General features: G+C 35.9%; 1 pseudogene; it reads right to left on the reverse strand.

Annotated features, from left to right (window-relative positions):
* Positions 1–10,935: 10,935 nt before the first annotated feature.
* LOC127116399 (uncharacterized) lies at positions 10,936–11,035 on the reverse strand (annotated as a pseudogene).
* Between the last annotated feature and the right edge of the window lie 8,136 nt (positions 11,036–19,171).

Below are 19,171 nucleotides of genomic sequence, written 5' to 3' on the forward strand. Positions count from 1 at the left end.
TTTTCCTTCCAGTTTTAATAAAAGTGATGAACCTTTTGATTTGATTCATTCTGATGTTTGGGGACCTGCCCCTACCTCTAATATTTTTGGTGCAAAATGGTTTGTCTCATTTATTGATGATTGTACTCGGGTAACTTGGATATTCTTGATGAATACTAAATCCGAAGTACCACAAATATTTATCCAATTTTATAATATGGTACAAACGCAATTTGGGAAAGGCATAAAAAGAATTCGTTCTGACAATGGTAAAGAATATGTCAATCATACCTTTTCCAACTTCACTAGTAAACATGGCATTCTCCATGAATTCACATGTGTTGACACCCCACAACAAAACGGTGTCGCAGAAAGAAAAAATCGTCATTTACTTGAAGTTGCTAGATCTCTCCTTTTTCAAATGTCTGTTCCTACCTCTTATTGGGGTGAGGCAATTCTTACTGCTGCCTATCTGATTAACCGGGTCCCATCTCGAGTGTTAGGTAATAAAAGTCCTGCCCAATTTATGCTTTCACGTTTTCCATCTGTTCCTATCTTACACACTCTTGAGTCTCGCATTTTTTGTTGTGTTGCTTTTGTTCATGTTCACAAACAATATCGCAACAAATTGGATCCCCGTGCTGTCAGATGTATCTTTCTGGGTTATGCACCCAACAAAAGAGGGTACAAATGTTATCATCCTCCGAGTCGAAAATTCTTTGTCTCCAAAGATGTCACCTTTCATGAAAATGTGTCATATTTCACTCGTTCTCAGTCTCAGGGGGAGAACATAAGTGACTTAGAGTCAGAGTCAGAGTCTGAGTCTGAGTTTCTGATCCTTGGTCCTAGCCTCCCTAAAACACCTATCAGTGTTCCCTCTCTTGAACCCGAGTTGTCACCTAGTTTGAGTTTGAGTCCTAGTTCAACACCTGAATCTGAGCCAGTAAGTGTTCCTGGTCCTTCAAGGCCTTCTGTTTTACAGGAATCAGCACCTCCAGCACCAACTCTAGTGTATCAGAGAAGAAGTAAACCTGACCTTCTCCAGAAACAAATTCAATCGCCTGAACCGGAGGTAAGTACTGAAAATGATTCCTCTAGTGATGATTGTGCCATTTCTGATACTTGTGACACTAATCCAGTTGATTTACCCATTGCCTTGAGGAAGGATAAAAGATCTTGTCCCTCCCTATATCGACACCCTATCTCTCAATATGTCTCCACTAAACATCTTTCCACACAATATCAAAGTTTTATTGCAGCTATTGATTATGTGAAAATCCCATCATCTGTTGAAGAAGCATTGCAAAATAGAAATTGGGTCCAAGCTATGGATGAGGAAATGAGAGCACTGAAAAAAATGGTACTTGGGAGATTATTGAAAGGAAAAGAGACAAAAGTCCAGTTGGATGCAGATGGATCTATACTGTAAAGTACAAATCTGATGGTACACTTGATCGATACAAAGCAAGACTAGTGGCAAAAGGTTATACTCAGACGTATGGTATTGATTATGAAGAGACATTTGCCCCAGTGGCAAAGATGAATACTGTTCGAATTTTACTATCTCTTGCTGCTTCATGTGGATGGGAATTGCAACAGTTTGATGTTAAAAATGCGTTCTTGCATGGAGACTTAAAGGAAGAAGTGTATATGGAGATTCCACCAGGTGTTGGCATAACAAATGGAGCTAACAAGGTGTGTAAATTGAAGAAAGCCTTATATGGACTAAAGCAGTCCCCTCGGGCATGGTTTGGAAGATTCACAACAATAATGATGTGTTTGGGCTATAAGCAAAGTCAAGGAGACCACACTTTATTTTTTAAACATTCACAAGGAGGAAAACTGACTGTACTTCTTGTTTATGTTGATGATATTATTGTTACAGGAGATGATTTGATTGAGAGACATTTCCTCAAAGAGAAATTATCAGCAGAGTTTGAGATGAAAGACCTTGGGCAACTCAAGTATTTCTTGGGAATTGAGGTAGCCTACTCAAAGCAAGGCATTTTTATTTCTCAAAGGAAGTATGTGCTTGATCTTTTGCAGGAAACTGGCAAACTTGGATGCAAACCTGCAAGTGTTCCCATTGAACAAAATCACAGGATAAGCTTTGAGGAGGAAAGTGACAAAGTTGACAAGGGTCAATATCAGAGATTAGTGGGAAAATTGATTTACTTGGCACACACTAGACCAGATTTGGCATATGCAGTCAGTGTGGTGAGCCAATTCATGCATGATCCGAGGGTGAGACATTTGCAGGCTGTAGACCGCGTTCTACAATATCTTAAAGCAACTCCAGGGAGAAGACTTTTGTTTAAAAGAGGTGGAAATCTAACTATGGAGACTTACACTGATGCGGATTATGCCGGATCAGTGAGTGACAGAAGATCTACGTCAGGCTATTGTACTTTTCTGTGTGGTAACCTTGTAGCTTGGAAGAGTAAGAAGCAAAGTGTAGTTGCTCGATCAAGCGCCGAGGCAGAATTTAGAGCTATGGCACTAGGAATTTGTGAGCTATTGTGGATGAAACAAATTCTAGAAGACTTGAAGATACAATGTGAAGGTCCCATGACATTGTTTTGTGACAATAAATCGGCTATTAGTATTGCTAATAATCCTGTTCAGCATGACAGGACTAAACACATTGAGATTGACCGACATTTTATCAAAGAGAAGTTGGATAGTGGACTGATAACTACATCTTACGTTCCTTCCGGACATCAGCTGGCAGATGTGTTAACAAAAGGCTTACCAACAGAAAGATTCAGGCAACTTACTTGCAAGCTGGGAATGATAGATATCCATTCACCAGCTTGAGGGGGAGTGTTGTAAATATTAGATTGTAAATAATAATTATTTCTATTAGTAATGAGGCCCATTAGTCAAAGCCCATTAGATTTTCTATTCTCTCTTATTTAAAGCATGTAGATGTAACATGTAAGAATCACTTTTTAATATATCAGTAAAATATTTTACAACAATAAATTAATGCTTATTTAGATAAATGTGTGTTATAAACTACAAATGAGATGTTTATCCGATATACTCAATTCTTAAAATATGCAATGTTACATTAAAGAAATAATTAAAATAAGACCGTTTAATTTACAATATTGACTGATTAAATGATTCATTTAAAATGTTTAATGAATTTAATTTAAAGATAAATTATTTATGAAATGAGTTTGAATATGTGATAGAACAATTTTTGTTATATTTTACTTACCTCTCGGTATAACTTTAAACTAACATAATCCTCTTTTTCTTATAATTAAATATGGTATACCAATTTCAATTTAAATCAATAAAAATATGTAGTATAAAATTTTAATTTTAATTTTTTTAGTTTGATAGTTTAATAATCATATTTAAAATATAAATGTACATTGAACAACTATGATGTGATATCAGAAAATAGATAAATACTTACCAATATAACAAAGTATACATTGAATTAAATTAAATGTAAATCGAAGTATACATTGAATCAACCTTGTATATTGACTTGTGTGCACACGTAAAAAGTAAAAAAAATAATCCGATAATAATATGATATTTAGACAAAAAAAATCTTAAATAATTTAAATGCATTCTAGTCTTATTAAAACTTCCATTTTAGTTTGAACAGATGAAAATGAGTTTTATTCAATGTATTTGTTTGCTTTGATATCAAAAATGAAAAAAACTATACCATATAATAATTTTTAAAATAATTTATAAGCTTAAATACACTTCTAGTACTCTTATTTTGATTATTTTTAATTTTTAGTTTTTTCATTTAATTTTTTTTTCTGAACTTTACATCACTTGAGATTTAGTTTGTCTTTCTCCAATTTTGATAACGTGTCACTTATCATTAAGATAAAAAAAAATTGTTTTTGATGACAATTAATATTGTTTGGAATAATTTATTATTATTATTATTTTGCTTAAATATATTTTTGGTCCCTTATATTAAGTTTTTTAAATTATTGGTTCCCCTCTTACAAAATCATTCATTATGGTCTCTTAATTTTGATGGTTTTTAAATTTGTGTAGTCTCTTCCAATTTTGCATGAGAGTGATGATTATGATAAAAAAATTATTTTTAATAACATGACATTGATGACTAGATTATTTATTTATTAATATTTTTAATTAAATTAATTATATCTTTTTAATTAATAATAATTTATTTATTAATATTTCATTTAATTAATATATTTTTTAAAAAAATTTATTAATATAAGTTTTAAATGATAATTATATGGGCTTAAGGCCCAAGGCATTGATGACTAAATTATTTGTATTAATAATCTTTTTTTAAAACATATTAATTAAAAGAAATATTAATAAATTAATTAATATTAATTAAAAGACATAATTAATTTAATTAAAAAATATAAATAAATAAATAACCTAGTCATCAATGTCATGTCATTAAAGGTTTTTTTACAAAAATAACTCACTTTTTAAAGGAAATTCCCAAAATACCCCTGATTTCAAAAAAAAAATCCCAAAATACCCCACTTTTAGGAGGAGTCTCCAATTGAATTGGCGACTCCTCTTAAAACTTGAATGGAGGCGCCAATTGGATTGGCTAGGGCAGGTGCCCTAGCCAATCCAATTGGCGCCCATGTGTAGGTTTTAAGAGGAGTCGCCAATTCAATTGGAGACTCCTCCTAAAATGCATTTTTTGTCTTATAAATAGATGTGTTGTGTGACTAATTGTTCCACATCTCATATAATCATTTGGCTATCATGTTTGGTGTTTGTCGCCGATACGGAAAGGTGATTTATGCGAGAGACAAACCTCAAATGCTGATGCTGTTTTGGAACATCACCACGTTCGATCAACTGAAGAGGGAGTTGGTTTGTTGGTTAGATGGAAAAATACCATAAGGGGAAAAAATCAGAAGTATTGAGAGACTTGACAATATCTTTGGTTGGGTATGAATGAAGACTGATAAGGATGCTAGGGAAATGATGTTCGGTCGAGACGACATCAATTTGATTGTTGTAATCAATTAGAAATATTAATGTTTTCAGATGTTTTGTACTAATGTTTGTTGTGAACCTCGTTGTAACAAGAACTTAATGATATATAATGATTGAATGTTACAAAAATACAATGTTACAAAAAACTTAAGACCTATATGATGCTCCTCGATTGGGACAATTGTTCTTGTTGTGTCCTGGTTGACGACAGATACTACATAATCTTATCATTTTATCTATGGAATCCATCTTTGTTCTTATACGTGTGCTGTTTGGCTTTCCTTTCTTCTTTCTACGCATCTCGTCATTGTGCCAAACAATATCACCTTCATATAGAGGCCAGTAATCCTCCTTTGGTAGTACTGAGAAGCTTTGAGTATATACATTCATGATGGTGTTGGCCTTGTACACATCAGATAAATGGTTGTAAGCGTCTTAACGAGTATAAGCGTGTGCTGCTATGACATGGGAGCAAGGTATGCGGAAGGCCTAGAATTTTCCATAATCGCACCAACTTCTGTTTAGTCTAACAGCGTAGGCTAAATTTGGTCTCCCCTCGTTGTGGCCCATTGTTTCCTGGACGCTGAAATTTTGTCTATGACGGTCAAAGACTGTTACAGCGTGTGTGCTAGCTTTGATGCTCTCCTCTTTCATGACCTTCATGCAACACTCACTGAATACTTGCCCGGACATTAACACCGCACTCCATCTTTCACCTCTGGTTGCGAACATAGAAGCCAACCTATAATAGGTTGATCTTACCAAGGCGGTTATCGGCAGATTTTGAATTCCTTTGAATACCTCGTTCATGCATTCCACAATGTTTGTTGTCATGTGGCCCCATCGACAACCTCTGTCAAATGCCCTTGTCCACTGCTCTACTGGTATGTTATTTATCCATCTCCCTGCGTCTTCATTAGATAGTCTAATTTCATCACGATAATATTGAAATGACGGTTGAGTTAAAGCATACCCAACATTCACCACCTTCTTGCGAAGATTCTTATCTTTTATAGCACGCATGAAGTTTTGTACAATGTGTCTGATACAGTAGACATGTGTAGAAGGAGGATCATGCCATCCGTTATCATGGTTGTTGTAGGCACTCTCAATGGCAGCATGTCTATCAGAAATCAAACAGAGATTGACTTGTGGAGCCACATGCGTTATGAGATGTCGAAGAAAGAAACCCCATCCATCAGCCGTTTCACCTTCAACAAGAGCAAAGGCAATGGGAAAGACATTGTTGTTGCCGTCTTGTGCAACCGCCATGAGCAAAGTACCCTTGTATTTTCCGTATAACCAAGTGCCATCAATTTGAATAATAGGTTTGCAGAATGCGAAACCTTTGATGCACGAGTCAAATGCCCAAAAGAGACGGTGAAATATTCTATTACCTGTAGCACAGGTTCCGTTTGGCATCATTGCTGGCACTGTCTCCATAATTGCCACAGTTCCTGGGACATATGTTTTTAATGCCCATAAAAACCGTGGCAATTCCTTGTATGAGTCCTCCCAGTTGTCGAAAACTTGTTCAACAACATTTGTCCTCGCAATTCAGGCTTTCTTGTAAGATGGAGTATAATTATATGTTGTTTTGATATGGGATATAATTATACTCACCTTCACTGATGGGTCTTTATTAACCAACGACAGGATGTCTTGACACATCAAAACTGCGCTTAGTTTACGGTGATCTTAAAGGTTGTACATGGTCGCCAATTCAAATGGAGACACCATGCAAGCACAACTTTTCATGCTCCCATCCATTTGCCTATAAATACATCCACTCCATCAACACTTCTTCCACACCATCACTCTCACTACTTCTTCTACAATACTTTTTCTACAATTTCATCTGCAACAACTTCTTGTAGTTTCATCTACACCAACCCCCCGACAAAATGTCTATCCTCACAATGGGCGAAGCACATAGAGGAACGATTGCAAACATCGCAACATATGTAAGTTTTTTCTTTTGTTAACTTTTTATCTTTCATCTTCACCAACCCCCTTTTATTTTGACATACCAACTTAGTCAAGTTTTTTATTCTTTCTTTTATAGGATGTATCAAGGTTCCGAACTCGGGTCCACGAATATGTCCATATGGATCTGATGATTCAACCTTATGTTGAACTCGCCGGTTTTGGTCATATTAGCAAGATTTTGTCTTGGTCCATAAATAACAAATTCATTCTAGCCTTATGTGAAAGATGGAGACCAGAGACACACACATTTTGGTTCCCAACCGGTGAGTGTACCGTGACGTTAGAAGACGTCTACATGCTTTTAGGACTACCCGTTAAAGGTAAGGTTGTTAATGGTAAGACCAACTATGCAAATTCAATTTGCATGGAGCTCTCAGACACTGATTTGTTAGATGATAATGCTAGAGGTCAAGGTATACTACTCTCACGCCTTAAGTCGTACTATAATAGTTTATACTTTGATGAACATTCTACCGAAGATGCTCAAATAATAAAATCTAGGTGTTACATTATGCTGTTACTAGGATCCTTTTTATTTCCCGAAGGTAGTGGTTCTAGCATGCATATTATGTACTTACCTCTACTTAGACATGTAGATAGAATAGGTAGTTACAGTTGGGGATCCGCATGTCTAGCCTATCTCTATAGTTCGTTGTGCAAAAACTCCCATAAAGACACATCTACATTTTCTGGATGTGCTGTTTTGCTACAAGCATGGGGATGGTCAAGACTACCGTCTCTAGCACCGGTTAATAACAACCCTTTCACTTTTTCGTATGCACAAAAGTAAGTTGTTTAAATTGCTATATCTTTACTTACTTCTTTAAAGTTTATTACCTCAAACTAATTTTTTTTACTTTTTGGTGTAGATGGTCGGCACGTGGTATGAGTTACAACAGATGTCCGAGACACTGTATTACTCAGTATCGCAACCTATTGGATCACCTTTGACCGAGAGACGTAAGCAAAATAACTTAATTATTTCGTTATATTTTGTTAACTTTTTCTACATTGATTATAATCCTACCTTATTTCACATTTTAGTTCATTTGGCGTTCATACCTTAATTTGGATCATGACCATGAGGTCAACGCAGAAGACGCAGCCGTATGGACTGCATGCACACCGATAATACGGTTCACAACCGTGGAGATGCACAACACCGATCGTGTGAAGCTGCAGTTCGGTATGGTCCAGAATATCCCAGATCCCCCAGCTAGCCTAGGAGAATGGCATCTGCGTAAAGTTAACGACCAATGGAACTTCAATCCATGGCAAAACTTCGCAAGATCGGAGTGTCGCAAATGAAAGCACCGTCATGACCATGTGTTAACTGACGCAGTCATGCCAACTGAGGTAAAACCAAGTCGTACTTATATGGCTTGGTACAAATCGGTTGGTTTTCAGTTCATCGCCGAAGATATATACCTATACGACCCACGCCAAGCAACTTACACACAAGAAGGATCAACATCTAACCCCCAACAACATTCTCATCCCCGTTACTCACAACCCTCTATCCGTCAAACTTTTCGTTCCACAAACACACAAACATACAACCAAAATATGTCATTTGATAACACGAAATTATATCACATTTTAAGACTTAATTCAATTAGATTATATTATCATTTACTTTAGTATATCTCATTTTATCAGATATTATGCAGTATTTCCTTGCTATGTATGTCAGGTATCCATTTTGAAGCAAAAGTGAAAAAGGGAAGAAAAGGAGGTATAAAAAGGAATAAAAAGGAAACAAATAACAAAGACCAAGCCCAGCCCAAAGAAAGTGCACGTTATGCCTGTGACGGGCGTCACAAGGGTTGTGACGAGCGTCACACTAAAAGCACTCCTGTGACGAGCGTCACACATGGTGTGACGAACGTCACACCAGTCCTCTATATTTTTGGTGCAAGGAACTCAACTGACCACGTTGAAAGCTATTTCCACGCACGCTTAACCCTCGGAACGAGACCACGCACACGGAAACCCTTGAAAAGCAGTTACACCAGCAGCTGTATAAATAACAGCTAATTGGGAAGTTTCAAAGGACCGGTTTTTCCACGCTCATATTGCCGAAGCTCTGCCAAATTTTCTTGTCACACCTTTTGCTTATTTTTTTCCTTTCCAGCACTTAACATTGTTTATTTTATTTATTTCTTTTGCAAGCTTTACATTCTTTTTTTTTTTCTTGCAAAATTTACCTTTCCCGTTTCAGCTTCTAGATATTTTTTTCGCATAATAGTTTCTACACCGGAAACTATTGTGCAACTTTATACTGGATTTAACCTTACGTTATATTCCAGTTTTATTTCCTTGATTTAATTTACTGTTTAATTGAAGAATCCAAGAACAAATCCTACCGGCTTGTGGTGGAGTGTTCAAGACTATTGTATCACGCATTCAGGTTCTTTAATCATTATTTAATATTTTGTTTTATTATTTATCTATATTATCTGCCTGGAATGAGTCTGTTTATGCATGATATAAATTTTTATTTGTTTAGCATGTCTGGCTAATTTGCCTAGGTATCGGTATGTAAAATAAGCAGAATAAGGGATCAAGACTGAGTCGGTCTATCTAAACTTAAAATCAAAATCAATCTTTTTACGGTCTCAACTTACAGGTTAATAACAAGATTTTTTACAAAAGTAAAAGACATAAAGAAGTTAAAATCAATAGAGCGAGAGTTTGAGATTTTAACTGGACAGTGTAAGTTAGGCATTAATTCTAGATCAGGGCGAGAGCAAGTTTTGGAGTTAATTAAATTCTGACCTTTTCCAAAAAGTATTTTTAAAGATTGAATGTGAGGACGAGAGTTAAGCATTTGGATTTAACTATATAACCTAAGTCAACAGAGCGAGAGTTTGAGATAAGGGTGTTTAAAACGGTCAGTATTTTCTTAAAAAGAGTTTCTGCAACTTTATTGCTTTCAAAATATGGTTTTTGACTTAATTATGAGTGACAGCAACATTAATATAAAATCATGGTTTATTCAACAGAGCGAGAGTTTGAGATAGAACCTTTAACCAATAAAGTTAACCGAAACGATTCATTTTAAAACCAAGAAACCGACAAAGACTTGATTCCCTAGTTTTGACGAACTACATACCGATATCCGTTTTATTAATATTTAATCTAGATATTAGTTTAGCTCTTAGTTTTTTCCCCAAACAATCAAACATTTTCACCTTAGATTTACGTAGTAACCTTAGATAACGGTATATCGATTCATAAGTCCCTGTGGGATCGATATCTTTTAAAACTACGCGATAGAACTGTGCACTTGCAGTTTGTATCCCATTCTCGACTCACCCAGTCGAGCGATCAAGTTTTTGGCGCCGTTGCCGGGGACTTTTATTCAATCGATATCGTAACTCTTCCGTTACGCTGTAGAGACTAAGGTTTCTTTTCCTTCTATTTTCTTTCTTTCGTTGATTTGTATGCCACGCACTCGCTCTCAAGGCGAACCGCTCTATTTACGAATCAACGATATCGAACTATATCTCCGAGTCTTACGACGAATTCGGGAATATCGTGCTGAAAACAATCTCCCTCCTATAGACCTTCCTGATCTCAAAGATTTTCCTTCTTTAACCGAGATGGCAGAACCAGCTCGTGCTCTTAGAGATTACGCCGCTCCATCACAAGATGAACCGCATTCAAGTATTGCTCCGCCCGCAATCGAAGCAAACAACTTTGAACTTAAACCTTCGTTGTTGCAGGCTGTGCAACAGAACCAATTCTCTGGAAATCTTACCGAAGATCCAAACCTTCATTTATCCGTATTTGTCCAATACGCTGATACTGTTAAAGCTAATGGTGTCACTTCAGAGGCAATTCGACTTCGTCTTTTTCCTTTCTCATTAAGAGATAGCGCTAGAAGATGGCTTCAATCTCTTCCTTCCAACTCAGTCACCACATGGAACGAGTTGAAGAAAGTTTTTCTTGCCCGATATTTTCCACCAAGCAAAACAGCTATGTTAAGAGCCCAGATAAACGGATTTAAACAGAAAGACAACGAGTCTCTTTTCGAAGCATGGGAAAGATACAAAGACATGATGAGACTTTGCCCACACCATGGTTTGGAAGACTGGTTAGTAATTCACACATTCTATAATGGTCTCTTATACAATACAAGGTTAACAATAGACGCCGCTGCAGGTGGTGCACTAATGAACAAACCTTACGCTGATGCTTACCAGCTTATCGAAAGCATGGCCCAGAACCACTATCAGTGGGGAACCGAACGAACGAATGTGGAAAAACCTCAAACGAAAACTGGCATGTACGAGATAAGTAACCTTGATCACGTCAATGCAAAAGTGGATGCTTTGGTCCATAAAATTGAAAGTTTAAACGTATCACCTCCAGCCGCCGTGGTTGCTGTAACTCAGAATTGCGAGGTCTGTGGAATCCAAGGCCACACTCCTGCGGAATGTCAACTCTTGACTGGAATCCAAACAGAGCAAGTAAACTATGCTCAAGGAAGCCCCTATTCGAATACCTATAACCCAAATTGGAAGAACCATCCAAACTTCTCATATAAGAGTAATAATGCTTTATACGCAGTGTCGCAAAACTTCGCAAGATCGGAGTGTCGCAAATGAAAGCACCGTCATGACCATGTGTTAACTGACGCCCCAACCAAAACAAAACCAAAACATCCAACAATCCTATCTCTACAATCCTATCTCTACCAAACACCCTAACAACCTTTCCAACCTTTCCTCGACGCATCATTCACACCCATGTCTCCCTTCAACCGTCCCGGTCGCCCATCCATGAGTCAACCACATCCCAAGTTCTCTGGCATGGGTCATGAGCTCAGCTACGGCGGTACACCATCGATGCATACTGAAGACTATGCTGACTTGTCTGAATACCTCAACGAACCTTCTCTTGTAGTTGGTAGTGACGCTCCTAGGGCCTCAGATGATCAAACACCGGTGCAGAATCGTCAACGTGGGTTAGGGCCAAGGGTTAGGGTAGCTAGAGGATGTGGGACCGAATGTCGGTTAGGTGATCCCGGTCATCACCATTAGGTTTCTTTGTGTAAACTCCAAACTTTATTAATATCAAGTCGTCTTATATCAAATTTATCTTTCACTTATACCATAAAATACAAAAAATGCATTTTAGGAGGAGTCTCCAATTGAATTGGCGACTCCTCTTAAAACCTACACATGGGCGCCAATTGGATTGGCGCCTTCACTTAAGTTTTAATAGGAGTCTCCAATTCAATTGGCGACTCCTCCTAAAAGTGGGGTATTTTGGAAATTTTTTTGAAACTAGGGGTATTTTGGGAATTTCCTTGAAAAATTGGGTTATTTTTGTAAAAAAACCGTCATTAAAAGTAAAATTTTTATTCTAATCATTAATGTCACGTATGCAAAATTGCAGGAGAACTACGAAAATTCAAAGGTCATCAAAATTAAAGGATTAGAATAACTAGTTCTATAATATGGAGATCAATAGTTTCAAACACTCAATATAGGAGACTAAAGGTGCATTTAAGTCAAAAAAATTAATAGAATAAATTAATTTATTTAATTAAGTTTTTTCATATATATATATATATATATATATATATATATATATATATATATATATATATATATATATATATTGATTTAAAATTATTTAATATAAATTTTAAAATAATTTTGATGGACTTTAGGCCCACTTAATTGTAACATCTCTACAACCCACAAACACTCAATGTGTTAGGTTTTTTAGACATATATAAAGATTGAATATTTTTGTAGAATAAATAATTTGGGACTTAATGGAGTGTTTCTCCTTTGTTCATCATCTTGTCTCTCCATAAGTGAATGAAAACCTCAAAATATGTCGCTTCCATTAAAAAAAATCCCTTAAATTCCATCATTTTATAAATTATTCAATTGATGGGAAAGCAAGGAAAAAATGATAGAACACAATTGCAATATAAACCCAAAAGAAAGAATTGCAATATTAGTGTTCGTTGTTTGGTTAAAAGTTAGTCTTGAACTTCATTTTTACTTGCATAAGGGGGTTTGAGAGTTCAATCTACTAAAATCTCTTAAGAATTACTAAATAATCCCGAGATAAAATATTTGGGAAGAATTATGTCATTTCATTTCGATCGAACCTCTATAATTATTGACATAATTGTTTTTACCCTTAACTCTTTATTTTATGCATATTTATTTTTCCGTTATTAATTTATAAAATATTTTTAAACTCTAATAATGATAAATAAAGTTTTTCAAACTATCATTTTTCTGAAATCCACAATTTACCATCTCTTGTATATGGAGTCACATGTCCAACATGTATCTCATGAGTTATGAATATAAAATATTCATTATTCACATATGTATAAATATTACGAGTGATACTTATATTATATTGATCCATCGTGAGAATACTATATAATATGTTATGTAAGTGTCATAAGTTAATCTCACATTGATAGTAGCGTATGCTGCCATTTGACCTGAAACCTCTAAATAATATATATGAAGTCGAATATTGTGTTGCCTTTCAAACATTGTTTATAGTAGAATGACAATAAAGATGGTTAAGGGGTAGTCCTTAAATCATGTTGAGAGACATGAGTTACCTAGATGATATTTATCCATCTTATATATACGAGAGTTATATCTATGGGTCTCTTGATCGGGCATGATTGAAAAATACATGGTCATATTCAAATTAGTCAATATGAGATATTGGACTTATTTGTTGTTATCAAATATACTTGAATATTAAATGATATAATAGTATATTATATAAGAGTGTCACATTTTATGTCGTGTTCAATATAAATATAAGGACAAATGTATAATCGAAAATATGATCACTATCATATAAAGTTATGTGAGATCATATGTCATTCTTATTATTTTGATAGCAGAGTTATTTTGCTAGATACCCCCCTTACTAATTATAATATTAAATAAGTGATTTATTATTATTGTCAATATTAAAGAACCAACAAGATCACACACATAAGTATCGATAGTGAAACAAATAATTAAATTTAATTTAATTTAATTATGTTTTAACTGAATTTAATATTATTTAACACACATCCAAAGGCATGTACGCACATATAATTTTTTGATTAAATATGATAAATTAACTATGATTTAATTTATTTAATTAAAACTAAATATAAATAAGAGTGTACTTATTTTTTTAAATTGCAAAATAAGAACATTAGATTTTTAAGTAACTCTTTATATATAAATAGAGTAACTTTTTTCTATATGAATCTTGAAAGTCATATCTTCTCAGAAAGCTAACATCATCTTCTACTTTGTAATCATATGGATTTTGTAGAGACGGTGATATTTTTCACGATCATGATCAAAGTTAAAATATAATTTAAGAGGTATTAATATAATTTTAACTTCATATTTGATCTCTTATTAGTGATTTAACCGATATTAGTTTATCGAGATTGTTCTGATAAAATGATTAAAATTTTAAAAAAACTCCTCTTAAATCATCAATGGTGGTATTAAAATATCAGTTCTGATTAATTCATAAATTCAATTATTTTTTTATGATAATTATATGATTATGTGATTACATTTCGAATTTGATTCAAAATTTAAAATCGCATGATCTAGGTATTAGAAATTTCAAACTATTAATTTTAAATAACACCAAGTATCTTAGATATTCACGTACATTTTAAAATGGAGCATGAAGAGCTAATGCATATTTTAAGTTTCATTGATTACGGTTAAGTGCACGAGTATGTAGGGTATTTTACTCTAAAGCTATAAGTATAAGGTTATTTATTTTACTATAAAAAGATGGATAAATTATTCATTATGATGTGGATCCATTTATACCATACAAAGTGTAATCTATATTTTTGTTAAAATAACCAAATTTTTCAAAAAAATATCTAAAATAATCAATTTAAAAAAAAAAATCAAAATAACCAAGTTTGGTAGAGGATGCGCCAGATGAATTGGCGCATCCCCATACCATTAAGAGGAGACGCCAGTAGCATTGACGCACATGCATTGGGCCTCATGAGGAGGTGCCAATGATTGTGGCGCCTGCATTGGCCATCATGAGGAGGCGCCAATGTCTCTGGCGCCTGAGTGTATTTTTAAAGGTGAACGCCAATTCATGTGGCGCCTGCTTGTAGTGGTCATGTGGGCGCCAATTCAACTGGCGCCCACGTGTTTTGTCCAATAGATGTTCCGTCTCTATAAATATCACGCCTTGCATGCAATTATTTTCACTCAAATTCATCTCCTAGTCTAGTTCAACCATCAATTTCAATTTTCTTTGTTTCAACAATGTCTGCATACATTCAGAAACGAAATGCTGGTGTAATATTTTTTGTCGTTGCGACTCCGATACAGGTTCGACTTTGGAACACAAATACGTTTGAACGTCTTAACCGGACGTTGTACAGTTGGTTAGATGGAGAAATTGGAGAGGGTGAACGGATTAGAAGAATACAATGGCTTGTGTCCACGTTCAACCAACACGGAGAAGTGCGCGAATGAGTGGATATTAAGACCGACCAAGACGCTCGTAGGATGATGCATTACATGTTCAAAATTGTTTTGATGGTTGTAATCGCATAGTTTTTGTATTCTAGTTGTTTTAATTGTTTGTGTTATTTTTTATGAACAACTGTCTTTTCGTCACAAACGTCTACTATGAAGTAAATTTAGTTTTCCATATATTACAACAGAGGTACTTTGAAATAAATTTAGTTTTCCATATATAGCAACAGAGGTACATCTGAATTTATCTGATTGTGCTCGTTCCAACACTAAGACAGTTATTACGATTGTGACCTGGTTGACGGCATGAACTACATAGTCTAACCATTTTGTTCGTCGTATCCATTTCGGTTCGAATCCGGGTGCTGTTAGGATGACCCTTTTTCTTCCTTCGCATAACTTCGTTGTGCTAGACGATGTCCCCTTGATATTCTAGCCAATAATCCTCTTTTGCCACTACCGAAAAACTAATTTTATAAACATTTGAAAGGCTGGCGACTTTGTAAACTTCAGATAACAAGTATGATGAATCCCTTCGAACCTTTGAGCACGCCGCAATGACATGGGAGCAGGGGGTACGAAAGGCTTGGAACCTTCCGCAATCGCACCAACCTCTATCTAGTTCGACTCTGTACTGTCCCATCGGCATGCCCTCATTGTGATCCATGGACTCGGCAACACTAAACCAACCTTTAGTATGGTCAAATACCGTAACCACGTGTGTGTTTGCTTTGGCAGCTTCATGTTTGATGAATTTCATTGAAGCATCACTGAACAGCTGCCCGAATTGCAACACTGAACTCCATTTTGAGCGTATGGTTCCAAACAACTCCCTAGCCTGAAATATGTAGTTTGCACCAAAGCGGTTATTGGTAGGTTACGTATGCCTTTGAAGACAGAGTTCTTTGATTCCACAAGATTTGTTGTCATGTGGCCCCAACGCTGACCGTTGTCGTATGCCCTAGTCCACTTCTCCAACGGAATACTATCGATCCACCGAACCGCATCTTCGTTCGACAATCTTATTTCCTCACGGTAGTGTTTGAAAGAAGGTTCTGATAATGCGTAACCTGCATTGACAACCTTCTTATGCAACATCTTATCTTTGATTTCCCACATGAAATTCTGAGCAATATGTCTAATACAAAACACATAGATCGAAGGAGGATTTTGCCAGCCATTGTCAATGTTATTATATGCACTGATGATCGAGGGGTGTCTATCAGAGATCAAACACAAGTTAGGCTGAGGTGCAACGTGCAATCAGAGATTTCTTAGGAAAAAACTTCATCCCTCAGCAGTCTCCCCTCCATCTCTCTCTTTTTAGTTTCTATTTTTTGATTACTTCTAATACATATCTTCTTTGTGTTATACCTTTGTAATCTCTCTCTTTTTAGTTTCTATTTTTGGATTACTTCTAATACATATCTTCTTTATGTTATACCTTTGTAATCTCTCTCTTTTTAGTTTCTATTTTTGGATTACTTCTAATACATATCTTCTTTGTGTTATACCCCTTGTAATCTCTCTCTTTTTAGTTTCTATTTTTGGATTACTTCTAATACATATCTTCTTTGTGTTATACCTTTGTAATCTCTCTCTTTTTAGTTTCTATTTTTGGATTACTTCTTATAGATGTGTATTTGTTGAGTATGTATTTCTTCTTCTAATTGTATTTTCTTACTTTTTTGTTATTAGGATCCGAAGCGGTTTAGATGCCGTGTACATGAATATGTACCCCACGATCCTTTAATAGAACCATATATTAGAGGATGTGGATTTGGAAATCTACTAAACATTGTTTCGTACTCGGTGGACTATAAGTTCATTCTGACTTTGTTGGAGAGGTGGAGACCCGAGACCCACACATTTCACCTTCCGATTGGTGAACGTACCGTCACACTTGAGGACGTGTACATGTTGTTGGGTCTCCGTATAGACGGAAAGACAGTGAATGGGCGAGTTAACCAAGACAACAATATATGCAATGAATTATTGGGTGCCCCTTTGTTAGACGACGAAACTGAGGGAGACACGTCCGGTCAAGCAAAGGGGCAAGGTATAAATTTAAAATACCTAAAACAATATTATGCCAATATAGTATTGTCCGACGATTCAATCAAGTATGAGAAAATAATAAAAGCTCGGTGTTATATTATGATTTTATTTGGTAACTTTTTGTTTCCAGAAAGTACAGGTAATTCTGTGAATATAATGTATTTACCTCTATTACGTAACATTAATAAGGTAAACACTTATAGTTGGGGTTCAACTGCGTTGGCCGATCTATATAGTGCAATGTGTAGAACTGCAAAAAAGAATACATGTACTTTTTTTTCATGTGCTTAGTTTCTTTAAGCTTGGGGGTGGTCTAGAATACCGTCGCTCACCCCGATAAATGAGCATCCATTCGTGTTCCCGCTTGTAACCAAGTAAGTCTAACACTTTACCATTCACCATTTAGTTAATTATATTTATTATTTGAATTAATAGTAAATAATATTTTTCACTTCTTTTTATTATCTTAGGTGGCCAGTAAGGGGAATGAACTACAATAGGTGTCTGAAACACGCTATTGTAGTCTATCGGAATCTATTGGACCACATTGGACATGACGATGTAATACTCATACCAAACTATATTTTAATTTAAAAATACTTCTCAAATTATTTTCCATCTAACGATTTGGTATTGTTTTACAGTTTGCTTGGAAGCCATATCTGGGTCTGAATCATGAAGTGAACCATGACGATGCTGCAGTTTGGACAACAAAGACACCGATTATCCGATTCACTACAATGGAAATGCACCAGAGTGACCGGGTCAAACTGCAGTTCGGAATGCTACAACAGATTCCAGAATCTCCCACGTGTTTGGGGAATTGACATAAAAAAGGGTCGATGCACAGTGGGATTATTCTGACTAGAGAGACTTTGCAAAAGACATGTGTCGTCAATGGAGGAATCAGCGACAACACATCTTGAACGAACCAGTCATCCAAGGTGCAAGACCGACTTAACAATATATGGCATGGTTTAGGTCTGTAACAACTCAACAATTTGTATCCAAGCCGCGATATTTGATGGATCCGCGCCAACTTGCTTCGTCATCGTATGCCCTACATCAATTCACCACCCAACACCAATGTGAACCCATCCAAACCCAACAACCAACCACACAACATCAACCGACCACATACATCCAACAACCACACACCAAACATCGCAACCCGTTCATGCCAACCACCCAACAACCAACCATCCAACATCGCAGTCCATTCATATCACCCACCCAAACACAAAACCAAGAATCAAACCCTACAACCACAACCGTATATAGCTCAGATGATTCATATGGGTCACTTCATCGTAGCCCCCACCAATGAACTCCCAACCACTATTTAACTATAATACGCCCCAGGAACCATTGCTTCGTTTTCAAAACGACTCAATGGCCCAATTTGGGCAACTATACCGTCCCCAATTCACCCAACCCCAACGCCCTAACTACGATGACATGGACACCGAACTCCATTACGGAAGCGTCGTTGGCCAGAGCCCCTCCGAATATTGGGAGCAAATGATGACACATCTGTCAAATACCGCCGGAACTTCCGCTGGCCCTTCCAACCGACCATCGCTCGATCAGGTCAGCACCCAAAGATCACAAACACCTCAAGAAAATCGTGGGAGACCTCG

This window comes from Lathyrus oleraceus, chromosome 1 (genome assembly GCF_024323335.1).
Source record: "Lathyrus oleraceus cultivar Zhongwan6 chromosome 1, CAAS_Psat_ZW6_1.0, whole genome shotgun sequence".
NCBI classification, from domain to species: Eukaryota; Viridiplantae; Streptophyta; class Magnoliopsida; order Fabales; family Fabaceae; genus Lathyrus; species Lathyrus oleraceus.